At 54.6% G+C, this 24110-nt stretch overlaps 1 protein-coding gene across 4 annotated transcripts in view; it reads left to right on the plus strand.

Moving 5' to 3' along the window:
• The first annotated feature begins 876 nt into the window (after window positions 1–876).
• MRAS (muscle RAS oncogene homolog) overlaps window positions 877–24110 on the plus strand; it is a 57305-nt gene continuing 34071 nt past the window's right edge. Inside the window, exon 1 of one of the 4 annotated variants that reach the window (XM_025448804.3) lies at window positions 877–1076. The gene's annotated coding sequence lies outside the window, so the exon portion shown is untranslated. Of the gene's footprint in view, window positions 1077–2151; window positions 2300–2613; window positions 2745–24110 lie in introns of those variants that run through there. The other 3 variants (XM_025448805.3, XM_025448801.3, XM_025448802.3) reach the window with 3 other exon arrangements.

A 24110-nucleotide genomic window follows, 5' to 3' on the forward strand; every position in this document is an offset into this window, starting at 1 on the left:
TGGCTATAATAAAAAAGATAGTGAGTATTGGGGAAGATGTGGAGACCTTGGTGGTCTCTCCCACATCGTTGGTGGGAATGTGGTGTAGTTGCTCTGGAAAACAGTTGGGGGCTTCCGCAAAATGTCAAACACAGCTAAACCTATATGGCCCACAACCCTACTGGTACTTCAGTTCTGCTCCCGGATATGTCACCAAGAGAAGTGAAAAACATGTTCATACAAAGAGTTGTACACGAATGTTCACAGGAGCATTATTCATACCAGCCAAAACGTACAAACAGCCCAACTGTCCACCATCTGAAATGGAGAAACAAGATGTGGTGTATACATCCATTGGAATATTTGGTCACGAAAAGGAATGAGGTGCTGCTTCACACTGCAACACGGATGAACTTTGAAAAGATGCTAAGTGAAAGAAGCTGGTCACAAAGCACCACATGTGGTATGATTCCATTTATATGAAATGTCCTGAATAGGCAAATCCATAGAGCCAGGAAGCAGATGAGTGGTTTCCAGCGACTGGGGGGGGGGGGGGGGGATGGGGAATGGGGAGTGAATGCAAATGGGTAAGGTATTTTGGTAGGGGGGGGAGGGATGGAAATGTTCTGGAATTAAAAATCGTGGTGGTCCCCACAACTTTGCGAATATACTAAAAACCAGGTAACTGTACACCTTTAAAGGCTGGTTTTATGGCATATGAATTATATTTCCACTTTTTTTTAATAAGGAAAAAATGTCAACCGATCGAAAGGAGTTCGGAGAACTGAAAACAATGAGATGGAGCGCGGGGGTCGGCCGTGTCCGTCGCATCCATCTGACCGGACTTTGGGCCGGGGAGCGGCGCGCCAGGAGGGCCCGGGGCCAGAGACGCGGGGCCAGGATCTGGGAAGAAGCAGGACGCCCGGGATTCGGGGCGGACGCAGTCGAGGTGGCGGCCCGGGTCGCTAAGGACTGCGGAGGCGTCGGCGGGCTCAGAACTTGCCGAGCCGAGCGGAGACTCCAAGGCTGGGGCACCGGGGCTCTCGGAGAGGCCCCGCGCTCTGCCCTCCAGCGCCCCGGACCTGGGGTCTGAGCCCGTAAGTGCGCGGGGGCGCGGGGCCCCTCGGAGCCGGCGGGGAGGGGTCGGGGGCCGGGAGTCGGCGCGGGTGGCGGGGACCGAGCGGGCGCGGGGCGGGGGGGCGCGCGGGGGGGGCCCTCGGAGCCGGCCGGGGGGTGTCGGGGGCCGGGAGTCGGCGCGGGTGGCGGGGACCGAGCGGGCGCGGGGCGGGGGGCGCGCGGGGGGGGGCCCCCTCGGAGCCGGCCGGGGGGGGGTCGGGGGCCGGGAGTCGGCGCGGGTGGCGGGGACCGAGCCGGCCCGGGTGCGTGCGGGGGGGGAGGGCGGCGGGGTCGCGGGGGCTCCTCGGAGCCGGCGGGGGGGGTGTCGGCGCGGGTGGCGGGGACCGAGCGGGCGCGGGGCGGGGGGCGCGCGGGGGGGGGCCCCCTCGGAGCCGGCCGGGGGTGGGGGTCGGGGGCCGGGAGTCGGCGCGGGTGGCGGGGACCGAGCGGGCCCGGGTGCGTGCGGGGGGGGAGGGCGGCGGGGTCGCGGGGGCTCCTCGGAGCCGGCGGGGGGGGTGTCGGCGCGGGTGGCGGGGACCGAGCGGGCGCGGGGCGGGGGGGCGCGCGGGGGGGGGCCCCCTCGGAGCCGGCCGGGGGTGGGGGTCGGGGGCCGGGAGTCGGCGCGGGTGGCGGGGACCGAGCCGGCCCGGGTGCGTGCGGGGGGGGAGGGCGGCGGGGTCGCGGGGGCTCCTTGGAGCCGGCGGGGGGGGTGTCGGCGCGGGTGGCGGGGACCGAGCGGGCGCGGGGCGGGGGGCGCGCGCGGGGGGCCCCCTCGGAGCCGGCCGGGGGGGTTCGGGGGCCGGGAGTCTGCGCGGGTGGCGGGGACCGAGCGGGCCCGGGTGCGCGCGGGGGGGCGGCGGGGTCGCGGCGCCCCCCCCCCCCCGCGAGCGCCCGCCCCCGCCCCCGCCGCTCGCCCCGCCGCCCGCCGCCCGCCGCCCGCCGCCCGCCGCGCAGCTCTATTTTTAGCCGGCGCTGTTGCAATATAAGGAATGCGCGGCGCGCCAGGCGCTCGGGGCGCGCGCGGGCTGCGCGGTCGCTTTAAGGAGGCGCCGGGGCGGGGACGGGCCGGAGCGGCCGGAGGGCCCGCGGGCCGGGAGCCGCCAGTCCGGCCGCAGCGGGGCCGGCGGGCGCGGCGCTGCCTCGTCTGCCGCGCGGCCATGCAGCAGGCGGCCTGAGGCCGGAGCCGCCCGGGGTGCGGCGCGCGGTGAGTGGTCGCGGCCGCCGGGGGGGGGGGGGGCGGGGGGGCCGCGCTTTGTTCCGCGCGGGAGGTGTGGCCGCCCCGCGCCGAGTGCGCCCCGGGCCCCGCGGGGAGTGGCTTCTGCCGGCGCCGCGGCCCGGGCGGAGCGTGGGGGGTCGAGGGAGCCCGACACCGGGGAGCCCCCGGCGGAGGCCCGTCCGCCCGGAGCCCCGCTCGCGGAGCCGCCCTGGGTTTGTCGGCCGCGGGGCGAGGACCGGCGGGCTGGGGCGGCGGGGAGGGGGCCCTCTGTCTCCCCCGTTTCTCTAAAATGGCGCTAACGTGGGCAGGGACCCGCCGGGGGTGTCGTCAAATTGATCTCCGAGTACGAAGCAGCCTGCGGCTCCGGCTCCGCGCGCCGCGGGGCCCGGTCATCCATCGGCCGCGGGGCAGTGCCCGGGCCTGCGAGGGCGAGGTGAGCCCCGGGAACGCGCGACGGGGTCGGGCGGGGCGAGCTGGGGTCGGGCGGCCAGTGTGGAAGCGCACGGAAGGGCCCCGAGGAGGCGATGCCTGGCGGGGGCGGGGGCGGGGGCGGGGGCGCCCACTGACACTCCGTGGCTGGAACTGAGGTCCGTGCCGGCCGCGGGGAAAGCCGAGTCCGGAGGGAGAGACCGGGGCCACCTCATCGGGCCCTGACCTCGGAGCTCCGGGATTCCCCTGCCTCCTCCCCGGAGCCTCCTTGGGCTAAATGGTTCTTGCGTGTCCGAGGCACGCGCACTCCGTCCTGGACCTGACCGGAGAGAACGACTGACAAGGCTCAGAGCGCAGTCCTCGGAAGAGTGATAAGGGGGGATCTGACTCGAAAACCCTATAGCCCACCGAAATAGTAGCGGCTCGCAGGGCTCGCACAGACCAGGCACTTGACCGGAGCGAGCTTGCTCATCATTTGGCAAGACTCTCCCAGATGCTTTATTGTAATCCCCACCTGCAGATGGGATGCTGCGGCTAGGAAGTGTCGGTCACTTGCCCAAGGTCTACCTAGAGACCGGGTGGCTGTCCAGGCCTCTCTTCTCAGGGCCTGGCTGTCCCTGTCTGGAGGGCTCCGGGTACAGCCTGTGTGGCAAGCTGTTGCACTGTTGACAAGCACGGGTTGGTTGGAGCGTGGGGTGCTGAGCTGTTGGTATTAATAACCGACACGTGTCAGGGGCTTTGCAGTGAACAAAGCGCTTCTCCGAAGCGGTTCTTAGAGTTTCTCCTTCTCTTCCCAGGGAAGAAACTTGAGCTAGCTAACATTTTATAAATCTCCTAATTTCCTGTAAATTGCAAGTCCCTGCTGACTAGGCCTGAAAATGTTTCGGGCCATGGTTTTCAACCCTGGGTCTGTTCTCACTCCCGGCAGCCAGTTAGTTCCTCGGTCTGTGGTTTATGGTGTAGTTTGTACTTTCTCTGCCAGGTCAGGAGGTATTGGGCTTTGATGCTCTGGGGTTTTCAAGGCTGCAGGGGCTGCCAGTTTCTCTTAGATGCGAGTGGTGTTGAGTAAGCCGGGTGCTCTAGTAGAACTGCCCACCCCCCACCCCTGGCCTCAACATTTCTTCATGTAGAAAAGGGTCAGAGCCCCCTGCTGAACCCCAGTGAGGCAGGAGACAGTCTTCTAGGGCTGCCTGCTTTGCTCTCAAAAAAGGCAGTTTGCATTTTCCCCTACTCATGTTTTCGCCTACAGAAGACATTCTTGCGGCAGGTATAACTTTTATTTTATTATTAGCTCTAACCATAGGTATTTCACACTTTGAGTTGATCTGAGCTGCTTCTAAAGTGACAGATCTCTGGGGGTGGTTCTTGAGTTTGAGTGATCACCTGGAGCCAAGGAGGACTACCAAATGTGATGAACTGAGCCAGCTCCTGGGGTGACTGATCCTCACCTCAGTCAGATTTGCATGGGGACCAGCCTGCTGGATCAAGTGAGTTCTCAGGGAAGCATGACCTCTGCTTTATATTTCACATGTGAGTAATGAGTTCTACCAATGAAATGCCCCCACACGGAGTGTTCTTCCCTGCAAGTGATTGAAAACATACCTACTCATGAGCGTTGTATAGTTTGTAAAACCATACATAACATGAACTAACTGGGAATATGTTCTTGCGCCAAGCTGGAATATTCTCAAGCATCAAGAGTTACAGAGGTTCTGAACCTCAAGGCAGGCATCCAGCCATCTAAGATGTACAGATGTACAGTTACCTTTGTGTGGGAATGGGAAAAAGGGAGGAGCTGAATGACTCCCTGGGCCCTGGGGCATCTAGCAAGTATCTGTTATCTAGAGGCTGAGCAGAGAATTCAGGGTCCTAGAGAAATTTTGTTGGTGGACTCTGAGGCCCTGCCAACCTTCCTAGTCTTGGGTGTCACCACTGGGCCTTGTGGTGCTGGACCAGAGGGGTTGCCTTTGGCTGCAAAGAACAAAACCCAAGGAATAGCACATTAAGCAGAGTTTAGGTCTTCCAAAGATGCCGAAGATGTGAAGTTGCTCTACACAGAGATGAGATACTAGTGGCACTTCCAGCAAGCCCTTGCGTGGGAAAGGCAGCCAAGAAAGCTGAGGGTCTGCTGACCAGAGCAATGGTTTTTACCTTATTGGGTCACAGCCTCTTTAGTATGCCAGTGAGAAGCCCAGGAAAAGTTGCTTGGGTGTACAGAGTGGGGCACTACAATTCAGGGGATTCATGGATCTCTGAAAACAAGCCCTGGATTCCAGGTTAGGTCCCCTGGTCTAAGCCATGTTGTGTCCCTGCTCTTTACCAAGGACCTACTCTGTGGCTCTGCCCTCCCTGCCAGATTATGGCACTTGGGATGGCAGAGTCAGGGGTCAGGAGTGAAAATGAGAGGGCCAGTTGCTGGTGCATGTTTCAGACAACAGAGCTGACCTTGTCGAGGCTGAGGTGACAGCCGTGTTGTACCCCTCAGTGCCTACACTCTGGTGCTTATCTCCAGTCTCCTGGGCGATGTTTCCGCTGCATGTGATGAGGTTGGTCTCACCTGCTCCCAGAGACTCCACCCCCCGCCCGCAGCCCCCCCCCCCCCCCCCCCCCGCCCCCGACTGAGCACCAGGTTAGCATAATCCAAGGCAGCTTTCTGCATTTATCCCTCTTGTAGGGTTCTTGAAGTAGCAGTGTGTATTTAACTTTTTAATGTCCCTCTCATTGACCTTTAGTATTTATGGAAGCTTTTCAAAGTGGGGTGTGCTGATGGCCAGAGGCCAAATGGTAATATAGGTCATTGCTGGTTGCTGAAGTGACATCAGAGGGGTTTTCATCTCCAGAACTTGGCATCTGGCCACCTAGATGGATAAAACACCGTGATGTGATTTACGTCTGGGTTGTGATGCTAATGAGATTTGGGACTGCACCGAGGGTGGATGAGGATGGATTTGGCTCTGCAGCAGTGTGGTGGTAGGATGAGGAGAGGATGGAGAGTTGGGGGCTCTGCCCCCTCGTCCTGGTCCTCTGTGACTAACTAGAGGGCCTTGGGCACATCCCATGCTACAAGGGCCCAGGCACCATCTGTGACTTCTCTCCTTGCCCTCAGGGTTGTCATGGGATTAGATGAAATACACAGATGAGAACATGCTTGGGAGACCAGAAAGGGCCATAAGTATTAAGAGCATCATCAATATTCAAGCAACCTCAGACAACAGAATCATAGATCCAGAAGGGGCCCCTGGAGCATAGTAGTAGATTCAGATCCCGTAGAGCACATTTCTCAGAGTGATCAGGGAGAGGATTTTAGGTGGGGCACATACGACATCATTTCATCTTAATATACTTGTTTATGTATGTTATAAAACTACAGACATCCAATCAAACTCAATTTTTGAAAATGGATATTTTGTTCAAATTAAGCTTAGAGAAAGATTTTAAGTTAAAGTTAAGTTAAAGATTTTAAGTTAAAAAGTATGGTGGAGAGCACATGGCTCTTGATCTCAGGGTTGTGAGTTGAAGCCCCATGTTGGGTATAAAGATTACTGAAAAAAAAAAGGTAAATAGTATGGTGATTTTTTTAAAGGTTTTATTTGTATTTTTTTTTTACTTTTTAAAAAAATATTTTATTTATTTATTCGTGAGAGACACAGAGACACAGGCAGAGGGAGAAGAAGGCTCCATGCAGGGAGCCGGATGTAGGACTTGATCCGGGGACTCCAGGATCACACCCTGGGCTGAAGGCAGATGCTCAACTGCTGAGCCACCCGGGTGTCCCTAAAGGTTTTAGACAGAGAGAGAGAGAGAGGCAGAGACCAGAGGCAAAGGGAAAAGCAACCTCCATGTAGGGAGCCCGCCCGATGTGAGACTCGATCCTGGGACTCCAGGATCATGCCCTGAGCTCAAGGCAAATGCTCAGCCGCTGAGCCACCCAGGCATCCCAAAAGTATGGTGATTTTAAGGTAAAGATTAAGCCAGTAATAGTTCAGTAGTAAACAAATACAGTCCAAATGGGAAGGTGACCCGTTGAATAAAGGCTGGGAGACTTTGAATAGGGGAGTGGTTCCCTTACAGTCCCTCCCCTACTCCCTTGGCTTCTGCTGCACCCCTCTAGGGATAGGGAGCTTGCTGCCCCCAAATCCATCCATTTTTCCATTTGGGGATTCTTGTCCTTGTTGAGTTCTTTCTTACCTCCCCACTCTATTCCCCTCCCTCCTTCCTTCTCCCCTCACTCCCCTCCTCGTCCCCTCTCTCCTTTCCTCCCCACTCTCCCCTCTCCGTTCCTCCTTCCCTTCCTCCCTTCAACAAAGACTTGTGGGCTGGCCCCAGGCTAGACACTATATTAGCCACATCTAGGCCTCACAACAGTTGCCATTAGCCTTTTACATGTGTGGAAACTGAGGCTCAGGGAGATCGAATAGGCCACTTCCAGTCAAAGCCCAAGAAAAGCAGAGCCCAGGAGTCTGACCAAGGTCCATCTGGTCCCCAAGCACATGCTCCTTCTGTTACACTGAGCTGCTCCCAGAACTGGATGACCAAAAATGACACATCTCATGTTTCCTAGTGCTCATGGGGCTGTGCCCCTCAGGTGTCTGTTCCCACAAGATCAGTGCTGCAGCGGAGCAAAGCCCTCATGAGGAAAGGAGACCATGCAGCCTCTGCTAGAGGATATGATGAGGCAGCTGAAGCCACCAAGGCACAGAAGGAGCTGGTCGGTGCAGAGAGGCAGAGAGCCTGGGTGGCAGTGGTTTTCCCTGACTCCCATTAATCTTATAGTCAGCTGTGAACCCCTAAATAATTTGGGCAATTGGTTTATTTTTTAATTTTGGAAAATGAAAAAATTAAAATATAAAGGATCATACAACAAGCACCACGTGCCCGTACCCAAAAGGAACAGATGTGGCTATTTAGCCTACACTCAATCCATCGCACGGTAGGTCAGGACTTCAGCTGTGTCCCTGGTCCTTAGGCCTGGCTGGTTTGGGCCTGTCCTCCCCCCTGAGGGGAGCTTCTGAGCCTGGGTCCTGGGTTTTCTCCTACGGGCTCTTTCAGCCTCCTGTCCCCTATGAATTCAGCAGGTGCCACCTGGTTGGTTGCCCATAGCTAGGGAGAACCCACCTGGGAGGGGGCTTTTGGACTTCACCCTTATCAAAAAAGTGGATCTGCTCTCGGAAGCACCTGCTGGATCACTGCAGGGTCAGCCAGGCTGCAGAGCACACCTGCCCCAAGCGAGCACCGTTTAAATGGCAGACATGTATATTCAGAAAAGAGAGAGAAAAAAACCATGATTTTCTTTTTATAATTAGATGACAGTGATTCACTAAGCAGCTCATTTTAAACACAAAACTTAGCAAAATCCTTTTTCTATTCCAAAGTGTAGAACTCCTTTAAAGCACAATGTGGTACCTTTCCAATCCCTGGCTTCCCCACTGCGGCCGCTGCCACAGGAGAGCGCTGGTACCCAGGTTTGGACCCTGCTCTGCAGGGCCAAGGAAGGAGGGAGGGGCAGCTGTTTGCACCCTTCTCCCTTCCACCCACCCCCTGACTCTGGAGCTGGAGCCTGAGCCTGAGCCTGCCTCCCCTCTCCAAGCTTACGCCTGGGTGAGAACATTTAGCAGAGGAGTGTTTTTGAAAGCCAGGCCGAAGAGATTCAGAAACTTCCAGGAAAGCCTTCCACCCCCATACAGATTCCATTTGTGGGGAGTCACAGTGGCGAGGGAATGAACTAATTTCATGAGAGAACATGGGAACCTGAGGTGGTCCCCAAGTCCTCTTTATTAAGTGGTAAGAGTTGCAATATTCGCTATCCCTGAGTGCCCCACAGGGAACAACACTGCCTGCGTCCTGTCCCCGGAGTCTGACGCAGATGCTGCAGGAACCAGCCTGGGAGCCCCAGGACCTCAGAAGCACCTGCTTATTGTGCTTTCTCTTCCAGTAAATGGAATCGGAGACTGCACCAGTGCAGGCAGTTAAACATACTATAAAAACAAATCCTGTTTGATTATACAGAAAGACACATACATGTTACGTCTACAACCCCACTTCTCTCTTTTTTTAATCCAATGATTTGGATTATTTGTAATTAATTCCTCCCTTTATTTCTAACCCTCTTTTTTTCTGGCCCCAGCTTTAACATCACTTACTTAGATGTCTGCAGTATCATTTTGTTTCTCTGTCTCTAGTTTTCCCCCCTGTAAATCCATCTTAAAGTTGGACAAAAAGAAATATCAGAACCAAATCTGAGCATTTTACTCCCGTGCCTGTAGACCCTTAATGAGTAAGGAGAAGGGGCTAGTCCTACCAGATAATAAAATACTGTAAAACTAGAATAAAGTAGTGTAGCCCTGGCACAGGAATAGATAGGTCAATGAAACAGAATAGAGCACCTCCCCTGAAGTCCCTCCTCCCCCCCAAAATCCCTCTTTATTTTAAATGAGACCCAGTTTCAAAAGAAAAGTTCTGGTTTCATAAGAATCTGCTGCATATACTATGTGTTAGGCTGCCCTACTATGCCAGATACCAGACTATACCCGAGTACCCAAATAGTGAAAATGTTTGTGGGCGTCATATGGAGCTGTGTGGTAGTGGCTGGAGGGGTGGTTAAGATGGGCCCACCCACCCCATAGAAACTAATCATTTGGGGGGAGGAGAGTTTTTGGGGACAGGTTCTTGCTTCTCCAAAGCAGCATATATTCATTTCAAAAGCAAAATTAATTTTAATTTCATTTAGGTTTTTTATTTTTTATCCTTTAGAGTTTCAACATACCTTCTTGAAAATTCCCCATTATAGATAACCCACACATTCACCCACCCCTTTGTGTTTGAATTCCCCTGGAAATGTAGGGCCCAGAGGAAGAGAGTGAAGCAAGCCCATCTCTCTTGGCCAGGACCATTCTGTCGCAAGTCGGCTCAGCAGCCCAGAATAGCCTCTATCATGCTCTTCTGTCAATGACGGCTTTATTGTAAGCAGGGATGATGGAAAAGGGTGGAGCCACTGTCCCAAAGCCTTGGGGGCATATATTAAAAACTAACTGTATGAGATCTGTCTTCTCAGCCATCCCTCCACACCCACATTCCTCAGGTTGAGATTCCTTGGGCAGAGGAGCTGGGAAGGCCTGGTGCTCCAGGAAGCCAGGCCCCAGGTGCCCTGCTGGCCTCCCAGGGAGCTAAGGGCTGCTGGCCTCAGAACCTTCCCACCCACCCCTACTCACTGACCCCTGACCCCACCCGCCTGCAGTGGACAGCGGCCTGAGTCTACTTATCTGGGACTGGGTGGGTGTTTCCTGCATGTTTGAGATTTTACAGAGGAAATAAAAATAAAGAAACAAAGCCTTTGTTTTACTTCTGGACTCAAACTGGGGACGGCTGGAGGGATGGAAAGGGAGAGCTGGAGTAGGTCACTTGGCACTCCAACAAAATAACCATTCTAATGAAGCATTTAACAGGGACTTTTTTCTATTTAGGGTTGGTGTGAGGCAATAGGAAAGACAGGGCGGAGGGCTGGGAGAGCCTCTTTGTGTGGAGGGAGAGGGCCTCTGGCAGGGTCTCTGGCAAGGATCTAGGGCCACCAACAGGGCTTCAGAATTGACAGCCAGGGGGGCCAGAGTGGGTGTCAGGCCTCCTTTCCTTCCTGAGAAGACCCACAGGAGAGCGAGAAAAAAACATGGACTGCAGGGCCAGAGGACTCCTGCTCCACTTTCTGCCCTGCCACCTGTTGTCATGTGACCTTGGGCGGTCCCCCGCCACTGTGAGCCTCCCTTGCCTGGTTCATAACAGGGAACAATGCAACCCTAACGCAGATATTCCAGGCACCCTATCCCAGTTGTTCCTGCCCCAGTTACACTGGGCTAAGCCCTCATCCCACATATGTGGAAATGGGGAGGTGCTTTCCCCAGAGTTTCGTCATTCTTCCCAAAGGATTTTCTCCCTGTAGAAGTTCTCTGACTGTATTTATGTATTTTTTTCTTTTTTTTTTAAGACTTATTTATTCATTTGAGAGAGAGTGCATGGGGGAGGGGCAAGGGAAGAGGGAGAGAGTCACAAGCAGACTTGAAGCTCAATGCAGAACCTGACAGGATGGGGGCTCAGTCTTATGACCCTGAGATCACAGCCTGAGCTGAAACCAACGGTCAGACACTGAACCACCTACACCCCCCAAGTGCCCCAAAATTGTTTTATTTTTTTAGGTAGGCTCCACGCCCAGCACAGAGCCCAGTGCGAGGCTCTAAGAGTCAGACGCTTAACCAACTGAGCCACCCAGGTGCCCCATTATTTCTTTTTCTTTAAACACTACCCAAGTGCTGATGAAAATGCTCCCCACCTGCAGCACTTCTGAGGATGTCAGGGTGGGGTCCATATCCCCTGGCCATCAGACCTCCTGGGTCCACTGCCCTGTTTTGCCCCATGCGTGTGTGCAATTGGCTTGGCTTCCTCTTTCCTTAAATCCTATTAAGCCACAGCTAACAGGCTTTCACCAAGGGCTTATAAGAAACGGGGTTACCGGGATCCCTGGGTGGCGCAGCGGTTTGGCGCCTGCCTTTGGCCCAGGGCGCGATCCTGGAGACCCGGGATCGAATCCCACATCAGGCTCCCGGTGCATGGAGCCTGCTTCTCCCTCGGCCTATGTCTCTGCCTCTCTCTCTCTCTCTGTGACTATCATAAGTAAATAAAAATTAAAAAAAAAAAAAAAAGAAAGGGGGTTACCCATTGCTCAGAACAGGGCAGAAGTTAAAATTAAGCAGCAGACATCCTCCTCTTGCCTGCTCACCCCTTAGAGGGCTTCTCCCTGCCTGTCTGTCTCCTAAAGCCTTGTTTGCTACTATTTTCCAGGGACTAGTTTTCCTGGACACTTTTCCCCAGAACTTCTGAGAACTCCAAATTTCCATTACTTTTGATTGCACAGCAGTAATGAAATCTTTCCTGGACTAGGCTGCGGGCCTGTGCTTTTGCTCAGAAAAAAGCCACTAAAAGAGCTCGTCTAAGCAAGAAGTACATGCCCTAGCCTTCCACCGCTAGCTAGGTGTTAACTCAGCACTGTCAGTACTGGACACATCAAACTCCCAATGATTACAGCGAACCCATGAGTCAATTTTTTCCTTCCTGTTAGAACATTGTGCCGCATAGCTATGAGGATGAGAGCTGACGTAAATCAGTAAACATTTATTAAGCACCTTCTTTGTGTCACATATGTGCTGGGCACCCGAGGTACAGTGGAGAGGCCCCCAGAGGACAGGCCCTCTGTGCTCCTGGAGCTGACCATGCCATTATGAGCAAGTAAGGGATTGAGTGGCAGCGTGCTCAGTGCCATCAGGAAGGACAGCCGAGTGTTTGGGATGGTGTAACAGTAATCTCACCTAGTCTGGGGCATGCTGGGGGGTGCTCAGGGTGGTGTACGTGAAAGTGAAGTGCTGAGGATGTGGTCAGGACTTAATAAAGGGACACTGTAATGATCCATCCTGGCCACAGGACTCAGCCCGATTACACCTCCAGCAGGTTACTCCTTCTACCAATAGTAGTTTTGCACAGACGGGTTTATAATTTTTCCAAGATTACACACGTAGGAAGTGACACACCCACGATTCAAAACTGGATGTGTTGGACCCATTACCAGGCTCCCAATATCTGCTCTGCCTCCAGCTTTCTGTCCCTGGGATACCCCCTGTGAGATAGGTTATGAGGTGGGGCATAGCCCCAAAGCTTCCTCCTTTCTCCAGATGCCTGAAACAAGGCAGCACAGATAGTGGATTCTGATCATTTCTCCATCATCAGAAATAAAACGTGCTTCCTTCTTAAGTCCTGGGATGGCCAAGAGGCAGGAGCAGGGGCTGCTGGGGTCTCTCTGTGCCATGGGCTGTACTGAGAGCCTGTAAGGCTGAAGGAGGTGATTCAAAGGGAGCACCTGCCTCCCCCACCCCTAGCCCTGAGCGCTTTGGGGCAACTTGGAAAATACAGTCGAGTGGGGTCTCAGGCACCCCTCTGTACAGTTTGGTGGAAAGGGGGCATTGGCAAGAGTTCCCACAACATACTGATGATGATAATGGTAATGAGAACACAAAGAAGAGCAACCTTTATGTGCCAGGCACTGCTCTAAGCACTTGACTGTTTTAGTTCATTCTGTCCTCAGAACAACCCTGTGAGGTGGATACTGTCATTCACAAGTGAGGAAACAGGCACAAACAGGATGGAGGGATGTGCCTAAGGTCACACACCTAGCAGAGGGGCAAATGCTTTGGTGCAGGACTTTTTATGAAAGTGCTATAGGTAGGAAAAAGAGACGTAGGAGGCCAGTAGTGGCTCGTGGGGTTGGAGCGGGTCTGCCAGCTTGCCCCCTACCCCACACCCTCCCCTCACCTCCACCCCTGAGTCCAGGGCATAGCCATCTGGCCTGGCCAGGCTGCTAAGGATGGTAGGAGACCTATGGCGACTGTTTTGCACTTGGGGAGAGGAATGTGAAAGTTGCTTCCTGCCTTCCCAGCTTAAAATCTGGAGTTGGGGTGCATCCCTAAAAAGTCACCACCGCCCCCAGCCCTAGTTCATCCCTTCAGAGCCAGGCTGCCAGACGCTCCTCCTTCCTCCATCCTGCTTCACAGAGCCTTTGCAAGGAAAATCCCACACCTCCTCAGCTGCTCATTGTCATGCCCACCTCGTTTTCAGGAAGTTTCCCTTTTATTTTGCTCCAGCCCAGCTCTCTACAGTCTGGTTACTATTTTAAAATGGAGATGGAATTGCCTCTCCCCACTTCAGGCAAGAGCCTGGACTGCATTTCTTTCTCATTTTTTTTGGTCAAATATATGCATTTTTACATTTTTCATTAATGGGGGTTTGACATCTTGAATAGAGATGATAGAAACAAATCAAAGCAATGGTCGTTTTTGAGTGCACCTTTCTGCCTTTCACCTCCCTGGCTTCTGGACACTCCTTGGGTGGGCTGTGTGCCCTCCCTCTAAGGACTATGAGCCTGGAGGTTTTCCAGGCTGAGTAACCCCTGCTGCTGCTGTTGCTGCTGCTGCTGCTCCTTAATGTCATCTTCACCTTCTCTAATCTCACACCTCTCTGGGGCCAAAGCCAGGCCAGGCCACGGCAGTGCAAAGAGTTGTCTGCCTTGGAGCAGACACACCACTGGGTGTGTGCATGCTGGTGCATGCTTGAGGTGGCCCGGGATGGCAGTGGCAGCAGGTGCCCTTGCGGGCTGGAGCCCCCCAGGGGTGATTTGTTTGGCTCCTGCGATAAGTAAAACTTTTTAATGGAGAGCTAAGATTAAAAACTCAACTTCACATAAAAATTCAGATTTCTGGCCGCAGCCCTGATGGCTCAGCGGTTTAGCGCCTGCCTTCAGCCCAGGGCCTGATCCTGGAGACCCCGGATCGAGTCCCACGTCGGGCTCCCTGCATGGAACCTGCTTCTCCCTCTGCCTATGTCTCTGCCTCTCTCTCTCTCTCTCTCTCTCTCTGTGTCTCTCTCTGTGTCTCTCATGAATAAATAAATAGAATCTTAAAAAAAATTCAGGTTCCTGGCTACTCTTTAAAAATGTAGAGTATCTGGCAAGCTTGTTGCAGATATGCGCAGGTTCTGTAGTCAGTTGCTGGAAAGTAATAGTGGGCTCCTATTTGCCACAGGCCCCTCTGCTCCCTACTGCCTGTACCTGCTCCCTTTCTCTCATTTATTGGCCTGACCACTGAACACATGAGATTAGGATTTGTTTCCTGAGTGCCTCTTTCTGCTCCTGCAGGGTAAAGCAGTTGAGGTAGTGAGGCAGCCAGAACTTGGGAGGGCTGGAGGTTAGCCATAGTCGGACCTGGCAAGAAGTGTTCATGTCCTAGCTGGGGGCTGCTGGCACAGAGCGATGCCTGCCCCTGGCGTCCGCGCCTTTCCTTTGCTGTCTGTCACCACCCCTGCCCTTCTCCTGGGCTGCTTCCTTCCTAGTGTGCTAGTGCGAGGCCATGGTTCTGTGAGATAGGCAGCCCTGGGCTGGGACAGCCCTGAGGCACAACCCGTGAAGCTGTGCTCTGCTTAGCTGCACCCCCCCCCCCAACCTAGGGGAAAGGTAGTACCAGAAGATTTGCCTTATTGTCATCAGGAGGCTTTAAGGACAAGGTGTGGCATCCCCAGATCAACAGGCAGAGTGGTCAGGGCGCTGGGACCTGGGAGGTACAGGGGGCTCGATGTTTGCGAGTGTGGGTGGCAGGGAAGTACCCCCTCGTTGTGACCCACTTCTCCTTCTGGGCCAGTGCCCAGGTATGTCTGGTGGGACTCCTCGCATGATCTGTCCCTTATGAGGACCACCAGTCGGGGCTCTGGGACCTGTCTGGCCCATTGGGTATAGTGCCCGCACTACCTCTGCCCTCCCCTCTCCCCACGCCGGCCTTCCAGCTGGCACCCAGCGTCACCCCTGCGTTGTGGAAATGCAGACAACAGGTGCCTGGAGTGTCTCTGTGCGGGAAGCTGTGCCAGGGCCCTAGAGAGGTAGAGAAGCTGAGGCCCGGCCCTCAGACCCCCCCCGCCCCCCCCTCGTGGGGACTGTGACAGGAAAATCACTCCCAACTCCCGGATTGGAAGGGAGGAGTAGAGGAGCACGGTCCCGAGGAAAGACAGAGTGGCCACGTCGCTGAGCTGGGAGCTTTGGGGTCAGACTCGCGGACGGACGAGCCACAGAACCTCTGTGACCTCAGGGTTCGTCACTGACAGGTGCTAACCCGTGCCTTCTTGGTGTGGCGGCTGTGAGGAGCCAAACGGCATAATGGCAGCAAAGCCCCGGCGGCCACCTGCCCCGGCGGCCACCTGCCCCGGCGGCCACCTGCCCCTGGCGGCCACCTGCCCCCCGCGGCCACCTGCCCCCGGCCAGCACTCCCTAGACCGCGAGCCAGGCGGCCGAGTGGAAGGGGATCCGGAAGGCACAGGGGCGGGGAGGAAGGGCCCGCTTCAGGGGGCTGGGGAAGACAGGAGGCTGTTCCTGACGGGAACGTTTGCCCGGGGGTGAAAGACCGAAGGGCAGAGAACATTCACTGGCAGACGCAGGCTCCGGGCCGGGCAGATTGGGCGCCGCCCCTGTCCTCGGGGAGCCACGCTAGGGTCCAGCAGGAGGGGAGGCAGTTCAGGAGGCCTGGGCTGTGCGGTCACGGTCACGGGGAGAGCTCGGGGACCCACGGCGGTTGGTTGAGGGGCGATAGTGCTGGAGCTCCAGCCGCGGGAACTAAGGCCGCTGGAGCGTTTTAGGGAGGGAAGGTGGCAGGAGTGCCAGGGCGGACAGTGGGGCGAGGGGCTGGAGGTCTGGTGGTTGAGGCTCCGCTGAGTCCCTTCGTGAAGCACTGAGGAGCCTGAGCAGCCCCCAGAGGAGCTGCGAGGAGGCAGCTGCATCAGAACAGGGAGACACTAGGAAGGGGCTCTAGGGAGTCCGAGGGACGTCACTTTGGGGCCCCCAGAGTGTCCAGAAGCCGCCTGTCGCTGGCGGGATGACTGCCCCGATGACTTTCCCGGTGGACATGCAGACTCCTGTCTAAGACTGAGAAGTTCTCCTTGGCTGCAGGTGTGATTGCCCCAGAATTAGGAAAATATTAATAGGCCCCCAGGGCTGAGAGTAAGAATTTAAACATAAGGCTATTTCCTCCTCTCTGCCTCCTCTCTGCCTCTAGCTGCCACTAAAGAATGCTGTGACCCAGGGGACAGCCCTGCCCCACAGCCCTGGACTGAGTTCACTCCCACCCTCCCTGTGGCCGTAGGACATGGGGGAGGCATGGGGGATGCCAGGGTAGGACCTGTGAGGCTGAGAGGGCCAGGGGGCAGCACCCCATGAGCTGGGGATGCCAGTGGGGCCCATGGTTAACCCTTCAGTGCCAAGAGCCTCAGACCTACCAGCACCCAGGACTAGCTGGGTGATGAGTGGGGCAGTTTTTGTTTTTACTCACCAAGTCCAAGTTTCCCCCTTTGCCACCCTCTTCGCTGGGGCAAATGCCTTAGCATTTCTGACTCTGTCTCCTCACTTGTAAAATGAGGAGGCTAAATGCCACCCTGCATGGTCGTGCTTGGGCCCTTGTGCCTGTGCCTGCGGGCCTGCATCGCCTTCCTGCTGCCGCCTGGTCCTCTCACCCTCCCCGATCTGCTTCCCTCTCCTTGGAGCTGCTGCGGGATTCGGAGTTCGTCCCATGCAAGCTGTCCACTCTCTCCTGGCTCTTCTCACTGGTTAACCTGACTGTGGACAGCAGAGAGAGTTGGGGGCCCGTTGGATTGGGTTAGGCCAAGGTGTAAATGTGGCCCGCCAGGGCAGAATGAGGAAGCTGAGGCCCACACACAGCATGAGAGCACACGGAGGAGGGAGTGGTGAGGGCTAAATTCTGTTGAGCTGTGTACCTGTGGAACCAGCCCGGTAGCGGGTCGCAGGGCGTGAGCTCAGGTGGGACTCTGGGGAGGCGGGAGGGCTTCCTGGAGGGGGAAGGCTTGGCATGGATGTTGAAGCTTGCTGGTGATGGTAACAACTTGATGTTTACGGAGCATTCCCCATGGGCTAGACACAGCCTGGCAAATCAGCGTAGCCTAGCATGACCACCAGGAGGCAAATGCTGCCACTGTCATAGTAGAGATAAACCGAGGCACAGAAGATAAGCAGCTCGCTCAGGGTTGCAGCCTGAGTCAGTGGCTCACGCTCCTTGATGAGGAATCCTGGGTGAGGGGCAACTGCTGCTGGGCAGGGAGTGCCCGGTGTGCAGGGCCACGAGCAGTCAGGCACCACACAGAGGTGCTAGAAAACTGGTCACAACGCTGCCTGGTGCTTCCACACAGCGCTGGGCAGCTGCGTAATCCCCCCAGCTTCCTCCTTGGTCCTCGGGCAGGAGCATGCGGCAGGGTGAGACCCGTACCGTGTGGCTGACTTTGTCCCAGTTGGGCTGGGGGGTGGGCGGTATGTCTGTTCCCAGTGACTAGGATCTGCCCTGGGTGCCTCTTGGGCCCTGACCTGCTCAGCTACTTCCCTGACAGGAGCAGGGATGTGGCCTCGGAGGACTCTTTGACTCTGACGTCACCTGCCTGGCTCACTGCTGACCTCTTTCCTGCACTCCCAGGCCAGCTGCCTCTGGCCTGGCCTGCCTTTGCACCCACTCACCATCTCTCCAGCCATGAGAAAACGCCTAGCTTGATGGGCCAGCCACGGGCTCTGGAGCTGCACTGCATGATTGCAGATCCTGACGCTGCTGCTTTCTAGCTGGGTGACCTCAGAAAAGTTATTTGATGTTGTTGTGTCTCAGTTTCTTCAACCGTCAAATGGGGACAATCATACCTCCCAGGGTCGTTGGGAGAATTAAGGGAGTTAATGTGGTAAAATCTTGCAACAGCATCAGACACGTCACTTATGTTAATTACTTAATTGTTCATCGTTTTGAACTTTGGTTGCTCCTGTAATCTTTATAGCAGTATTTCCACAAACTGACTCTGGGCTTATAAGTAGCCAGGCTCCAGGCCCTGTCAGGAGGCACTCTCAAGCTAGCAGGAAGACCCAAGTGTGAATAGTCATGATACGAGGAACCCCCTGGTGCTGGGGGGTCATGAGTAAGGCCAAGGGCACAGCATCCTATGCCTGGCCAACGCTAGAAGTCGGCCTTTGCCTGGATCTCTGCATCCCTGTCTGACCATTTCTGTCCTGATGCCAGCAGTCCAGACATGGTCCTGGTAGAGGAGTTTGGATTTGATGGCGTAGAAAAGTGGGGGTTGCTGTAGTCACACAAGACCTGGGTCACAGAGTTCTCCAGAGATAACCAGCAGGCATCTCCTAAGGGTCCTGAGACCCTCCCACAGAACACGATGGCCAATAAGTGACATGTTTTAGAGGGAACCAGGAGAGTAGTAGGTTAGATCCGGGCATACAAGTTCCCCCAGTCACCTGGTTCTGGCCACCAAGGTGTGCATTACAAAGGGTTCTAAGACTGAGTGGGGAAGAGGACAGTGGTCGATTAGGATGTCTGCCATGGGAATGGGAGGAGCAGCATCCCTGCTACCTCCTCACCCTCTAAAACCCAGTGGTGCTTAAGGTTCTTTATCACATAAAATAATACACGTGGTAGAGTGTGTGTGTGGGGGGGTAAGTCTTAATAATGGAATGAGCTGAATGGACTGGTGGCTTCCTGGAGGGGTCGAGTAGTATAGTGACAGAGCTGTTGGATTAGCAAAGATGTGAGACAATGGGCTGGGGCAAAGTTTTGAGGAGGGCAAGAGTGGAGAGTGAAGCCTCAAGGGATAGCAAGTGGCCTAGACCCCTGGCGGGACCGCACACCATCTATGTACAGCCTGCAAGGCAGCAGCCCTGGGAAGCTGCCCATTTCTGGGAATTGTGCAGAAGGGAAGGGCAGCTCCTGGAATGCAGAGCCATTTCCTCCACATGGGTTGGGTCACACACACCCCCTGCCCCCAATGTGTCCTCATCCCCCTGAGCTGGGCACACCCAGACATCATGGAGATGAGATTAGTTTCCCAGAGCTGATTCAGCTCAATGTGATTGAAAATCCATTCACTCACCCAAGAGCTCCATTAATAGTGAATGTGTTCCTTTCTTCCAGCCTTCTTTATCAGACAACTTTGTAGTTCAACTGATGGGATTGGGAAAATCTTTAAAATAATTAGTATAGAAGATTAGGGAAGCAAAAAGCAGTGAAAACTAAACTTTCAGTAAAGTTAGCAACGCCTTTGGGTGAGGCTCTGGGTTGGCCACTGCCCCAGCTCCAAGAATCTGGTCCTATAGTCAGGGCCAGGGAAGCAAACAACAAGGACGAAGAGTGCCCTGTGGGTTAGCAAAATCACAATGACAGTCAAAGAAAAAAGCTCTGTGATGCTATAAAACCAGTCACCCAAAGAGTTTAAGGCAGTGTGGGGAGATGGTTCCCAGGGTGGCCTTTGGTGTCCAGCCAGTCCACTACAGATGCCCACTAAATGGTGGGGAGTGTTATTGCTATGGAGCCTCTCCTGGGCACGAGTTGTTCTGGCCAGGACTGTATGACACTGCTTTGGAAGCGTGCCGGTTGGGGGGATGGGGTGCATAGAGAGGCCAGGGAGCCTATGGATCCCTTGACAATGTCTGCAGACAAAGCTCTTTCTTTTTTTATGTGTCCACTTAGAAAAATGGGGGCTGTTTTGAGCTATTCTTTGGGGAAACAAGCTCTGTAGAAGCCCTAGAAACTGGGGACCTCGAAGAATGCAACAGATTTGCCACTAGACCTTGGTGTTTGTGGGACTGCTGGAACTCTCTGTTGTCCCAGGCATGTATATGTGCTACTGTATTGGGTCCTCCAGCAGCTCTATGTGGTACAGGTGCTCTTAGGGCTGTTGATGGGGCAGGCAAGTGGTCCAGATAACTGGGGTCGACCTGGTTGGAGGGAGACCAGGGGCCAACTACTTTGCTTATCAGTGCAAATATGCCCTTGCTGGGGGCCTTTCCATTTTGTTCACTGGGGCCTCACACATTCTTGAGTATCCTGTTCTCTTGTTTTAAAGTGGGGAAGCAGGCTCCTGGAAGTTAAGAAACTTGTTCCAGGTCACACAGGGTATCCATATCAGAGACACAAACAGAACTCAAGCCACCTGACTGCAGTCACAGGCTATAAATGACACTCCCCCCACCCAGACTACCCCCTTGAGAGCCAGGGTGGGGCTTTGACAGAGACTGTCCCCTGGAGGTCTTGGAACCCTCCCAGCACACTCTGAAAATTGCTGGGGGAAGAAGTTATGCTGGGGTCATCTGTCCACCCAGCCTCCCACCTCCTAGGAGCATCACCCCCTGCTTCTTGGCCCAAGGAGGGCTGGGTGGATAGAAGGCTGCCCTGGGGCAGTATCCCGCAGTCGATCAATGAAGAGACCCCGAGCCTCCCATGTGTTGGGTCCTGCCTGGCCCTAGAAAAGGCAAGGGAATGAGGAGATGGGGCTCTTGTCCTGGTGGAGCTTCTGAGCTGCTTGGGGAGAGGAATCTGCCATTTAGGAAACAACTCCACACCTTGCAATATGGTGCTTACCCTGAGGGAGGAAGGCCGCCAAAGACAGCCAAAAATGCTTATTTCTCTGGTGGGAGATGCCCAGAGTCTTTGTATATGTGTCATTAAAATTGCCCAAGCAGGGATCTCTGGGTGGCGCAGTGGTTTGGCGCCTGCCTTTGGCCCAGGGTGTGATCCTGGAGACCCAGGATCAAATCCCACGTCGGGCTCCCGGTGCAGTGGAGCCTGCTTCTCCCTCTGCCTGTGTCTCTGCCTCTCTCTCTCTCTCTGTGACTATCATAAATTAAAAATAATAATAATAATAATAATAAAATAAAATTGCCCAAGCAGCGATGCTGCCTTTTAGGAAAAAGTTTCCAGCAGGAGCGAGGCCTTGGGCTGCCGGTGGCCTGGGAGGGGCTCTGGGGGCCCTGGTTGCCCTGGGAACCCGCGCTCCCGCCAACGCCCGCCCAGCGGCTGCTGTTCCAAAAGTTGGTTTCTGAGCGGAGGGGGCTGCCCTGAACCTTGGAGCCATTTCCCATGGAAACAGTGTTCTAAATGGTGGGTGACGTTCCCACACAGCCCGCCGAGGAGCTGAGATGGCAGCGGGGCTTCTGCCGGGGGAGCCTCTGAGTGGAGGAAGGGGGGAGAGGGGAGGGAGGGAACCTCTCCAGGGAACAAAGTAAACAAGGCGCAAGAACAAACATTCGAGCGAGCTGAGCGAGCGGCTCCTCTAAGCTGGGCACATTTCATACATTTTCATCTCATGCTTAGGGCAATCCTGCAAAGTATAATTTTCTAACCAATCCCATCTTACAAGTAAGAGACTGAGGCTGTGAACGGTGATTTGCCCAAGGTCACTCACCTGGTCAGTAGGAGGGTATCCATCATGGAAAACTGGTGGGGGGGCTTTAAAAAGAGACTTAGGCCCACTACCCTCCCACCTCAAAGGGGCCATCCATGACCTCCAAAAGAGCGAAGAACTGACGCTCTGTAATGATCTCGAAAAAGATCCGGAAAGGTCTCTGATCTTCTAGTTGAATAGGCTGGGGGCAAGCTCTTGTGAATGTAAGCAGTTTGCTCCTTAACCACCAGCCAGCTTTTTATCCTGTGGTGTCTTTCGTCATAGCCTGTGGTGACTAAAAAAAAAAGAAAAATCTTTCTTTTTACCACTGGAGTCCAGCCTATTTTGTAGGAGTTTGGATGTGTATGCCCCTTGGCATTTTGACTGTCCTCCCCAGTTAACAAACACATCATTTAGTCTGGGATTATTTGGGGGGAGGCTGAAAGTTGGAAAAACCTGTCCATCAGGAGAAGAGCCATTATGAATCAGATGCAGGGTTGGGTTGGGGGCATGGTTCTGGACTCATTCTCTTGGGCCTGCAACCTTCTTTCCTTCCTGCCCGCCCCCCCCCCCCCCCCCAACGGTTGCCTCCAGCAGGGCTTTCCTGTGTGATTGGTCTGACTTGATAGAAGGAGGGAAGCAATCCTAACTCCTGGCTGGGAGGGTTGCCCCTTAGCCCTCTCCATGGTCAGGGCCAGTGCTGTGACTAGTGATCTGACAGTTCAGAAATGCCAGTGTTGATCCTCCAATTCCTTCAGCTAGCCTTTGCTGCTTGCTGATACTCTGCTGGGGACTTTGGTGGTATGGAGAGGGGGTCCCCGCCCTTTTGTGCATGTTAAGTGTAGACCATTTCAAGTGTATGGGTGGCCTCCGTACAAGGAAGCGCAGGGCACAGAGTAGAAGCAGGTGCCTCCCACAGGAGATGAATCCTGGGCTCAGGCCCGGCCTGTAAGGAGGGGTGTGCTCTCCCAGGGGGACCTGGGGTCTGCAGAGGACTCCGTGTAACCGCAGGGCACACTGGGCGAACACAGAACTGGTTGGTAGAGAGAGTAGAATGTAAGAGGCTATGGCACAGCTACTACTGGAGATGTCAGTGCTGCTGACCAGTGACAGCAGTGACAGCTTTGAAAGTCCAGTGAAGGAGCCGGGACTGGGCCCATCACATGTGGGCAGCACCAAAGGGTATTTCTTTTTTCTTTTCTCTTTTTTTTTTTTTTAAATTTTAACATGTTGCCATACTTGCTTTTTTTTTTTTTTTTTAAAGATATTATTGATTTATTTGACAGAGAGAGCACAAGCAGGGGGAGAAGCAAAGGCAGAGGGAGAAGCAGAGGGAGAGGGAGTAGCAGACTCCTCACTGAGTAGGGAGCCCAATGCAGGGCTCCATCTGAGGAACCCAGGATCATGACCTTAGCCGAAGGCAGACACTTACCCGACTGAGCCACTCAGGCGCTTTAAAACCTTCAAAGGGCTTTAAACCACGAGGGATCCGGACCAATTTTTGTGCTAACTGTGCATTCTTTTATTATTATTATTTATTCATGAGAGACACACAGAGAAAGAGGCAGAGAAGCAGGCTCCGTGCAGGGAGCCTTACGTGGGACTCGATCCCGGGTCTCCAGGATCACACCCCAGGCCCAAAGCGGCGCTAAACCGCTGAGCCACCCGAGCTGCCCCTAACTGCATTCTAACCTGCGTACATAGAGTCTTAGTTGGGGGGGAACCCTGAGTTGGCTGCCTGGGGTCTCTCAGAAGTCCAAACCCTGAGGGCAGGACTCTGAAAGGAAGGAGACTTTCATCTGACCCATTTCCTGCCAGCTGCCTTGCTCTGCAGGCAGGTCCCCAGGTGATTCTGCTGTGGGTGGTCTAAGTACCAACTCAAAGATACAGTTCATGTCCTCTGTCATACTTACTAGTGGATTTCTTATCTTGTTTTATTTTGAGAAGAAAAGCAAAAGAAATAATTTTCCTTCTTGATATCTTCCCACCCACTGAGTATTTTTTATTCATGTTGCTGCCAGCAGAGAATGGAAGGGAGCTTTTTCTTTTTCTTTCTTTCTTTTTTTTTTTTTTTGAAGACTTTATTTATTTATTCATGAGAGACACAGACAGAGAGGCAAAAACATAGACAGAGGGAGAAGCAGGCTCCCTGCAGGGAGCCTGATGCGGGACTCGATCCCAGGACCCCAGGATCATGCCCTGAGCCAAAGGCAGACGCCCAACCCCTGAACCACCCAGGTGCCCCATAGGGGAGCTTTAAAACCAGCCTCTTTCACAAGCAAATATGCTCACCCTGGCCCTGTGTCACTCACTTTCCACCCTTGGCCAAGACAGTGTGGGTAAGGAGGGGCCGTGAAGAGACCATGCTACACCAGGCTCCCCCTACCTGAGAGGCGAGGGAGAGGGAGAGATGACTTTTGCCTTCCTCTCCCCATTCCTGTTTCCTGCCAGCTGCTCTGTGGCCCCATTGGACCGCTATCTCTTGTCATGTGGGAGAGCTCAGTTCACCAAAGCCTCAGCTTGTTCCCACCTTTACCCCACTTGGGGAGACAGGGCACCAGATACTGGGGCTGCAGCTTAAATCCCT

This window comes from Canis lupus, chromosome 23 (genome assembly GCF_003254725.2).
Source record: "Canis lupus dingo isolate Sandy chromosome 23, ASM325472v2, whole genome shotgun sequence".
Lineage (NCBI taxonomy): Eukaryota > Metazoa > Chordata > Mammalia > Carnivora > Canidae > Canis > Canis lupus.